Here is a 2,280-nt window from a genome sequence, read left to right on the forward strand (position 1 = left end):
GTCCCAGAATGGTCCTGAAGGCTAGCCTGCCTGCCCTCGGAGAGCCGCCCCTGGGCTCCCCGAGAGGGACCCGCTGGCCACACCTGCCGGCGAGCGTCCACCGGGGGGCGCTCCCCAGAAGCCCGAACAAGGGCTAGGGTCCCAGAATGGTCCTGAAGGCTAGCCTGCCTGCCCTCGGAGAGCCGCCCCCGGGCTCCCCGAGAGGGACCCGCTGGCCACACCCACCGGCGAGCGTCCACCGGGGGGCGCTCCCCAGAAGCCCGAACGAGGGCTAGGGTCCCAGGAGGTCCCGAAGGCTAGCCCGCCTGCCCTCGGAGAGCCGCCCCCGTGCTCCCCGAGAGGGACCCGTTGGCCACACCCGCCGGAGAGCATCCACCGGGGGGCGCTCCCCAGAAGACCGAACAAGGGCTAGGGTCCCAGAATGGTCCTGAAGGCTAGCCCGTCTGCCCTCGGAGAGCCGCCCCCGAGAGGGACCCGTTGGCCACACCCGCCGGCGAGCGTCCACCGGGGGGCGCTCCCCAGAAGCCCGAACAAGGGCTAGGGTCCCAGAATGGTCCTGAAGGCTAGCCTGCCTGCCCTCGGAGAGCCGCCCCCGGGCTCCCCGAGAGGGACCCGCTGGCCACACCCACTGGTGAGCGTCCACCGGGGGGCGCTCCCCAGAAGCCCGAACGAGGGCTAGGGTCCCAGGAGGTCCCGAAGGCTAGCACGCCTGCCCACGGAGAGTCGCCCCGTGCTCTCCGAGAGGGACCCGTTGGCCACACCCGCCGGAGAGCGTCCACCGGGGGGCGCTCCCCAGAAGCCCGAACAAGGGCTAGGGTCCCAGAATGGTCCTGAAGGCTAGCCCGTCTGCCCTCGGAGAGCCGCCCCTGGGCTCCCCGAGAGGGACCCGCCGGCCACACCCGCTGGTGAGCGTCCACCGGGGGGCGCTCCCCAGAAGCCCGAACGAGGGCTAGGGTCCCAGGAGGTCCCGAAGGCTAGCCCGCCTGCCCTCGGAGAGCCGCCCCCGTGCTCCCCGAGAGGGACCCGTTGGCCACACCCGCCGGCGAGCGTCCACCGGGGGGCGCTCCCCAGAAGCCCGAACAAGGGCTAGGGTCCCAGGAGGTCCCGAAGGCTAGCACGCCTGCCCACGGAGAGTCGCCCCGTGCTCTCCGAGAGGGACCCGTTGGCCACACCCGCCGGAGAGCGTCCACCGGGGGGCGCTCCCCAGAAGCCCGAACAAGGGCTAGGGTCCCAGAATGGTCCTGAAGGCTAGCCCGTCTGCCCTCGGAGAGCCGCCCCTGGGCTCCCCGAGAGGGACCCGCCGGCCACACCCGCTGGTGAGCGTCCACCGGGGGGCGCTCCCCAGAAGCCCGAACGAGGGCTAGGGTCCCAGGAGGTCCCGAAGGCTAGCCCGCCTGCCCTCGGAGAGCCGCCCCCGTGCTCCCCGAGAGGGACCCATTGGCCACACCCGCCGGCGAGCGTCCACCGGGGGGCGCTCCCCAGAAGCCCGAACAAGGGCTAGGGTCCCAGAATGGTCCTGAAGGCTAGCCTGCCTGCCCTCGGAGAGCCGCCCCTGGGCTCCCCGAGAGGGACCTGCTGGCCACACCTGCCGGCGAGCGTCCACCGGGGGGCGCTCCCCAGAAGCCCGAACAAGGGCTAGGGTCCCAGAATGGTCCTGAAGGCTAGCCTGCCTGCCCTCGGAGAGCCGCCCCCGGGCTCCCTGAGAGGGACCCGCTGGCCACACCCACTGGTGAGCGTCCACCGGGGGGCGCTCCCCAGAAGCCCGAACGAGGGCTAGGGTCCCAGGAGGTCCCGAAGGCTAGCACGCCTGCCCACGGAGAGTCGCCCCCGTGCTCTCTGAGAGGGACCCGTTGGCCACACCCGCCGGAGAGCGTCCACCGGGGGGCGCTCCCCAGAAGCCCGAACAAGGGCTAGGGTCCCAGAATGGTCCTGAAGGCTAGCCCGTCTGCCCTCGGAGAGCCGCCCCTGGGCTCCCCGAGAGGGACCCGCCGGCCACACCCGCTGGTGAGCGTCCACCGGGGGCGCTCCCCAGAAGCCCGAACGAGGGCTAGGGTCCCAGGAGGTCCCGAAGGCTAGCCCGCCTGCCCTCGGAGAGCCGCCCCCGTGCTCCCCGAGAGGGACCCGTTGGCCACACCCGCCGGAGAGCGTCCACCGGGGGGCGCTCCCCAGAAGCCCGAACAAGGGCTAGGGTCCCAGAATGGTCCTGAAAGCTAGCCCGTCTGCCCTCGGAGAGCCGCCCCCGAGAGGGACCCGCTGGCCACACCCGCCGGCGAGCGTCCA

The sequence above is a fragment of the Microcaecilia unicolor genome, chromosome 9, assembly GCF_901765095.1.
Source record: "Microcaecilia unicolor chromosome 9, aMicUni1.1, whole genome shotgun sequence".
In the NCBI taxonomy this organism is placed as follows: Eukaryota; Metazoa; Chordata; class Amphibia; order Gymnophiona; family Siphonopidae; genus Microcaecilia; species Microcaecilia unicolor.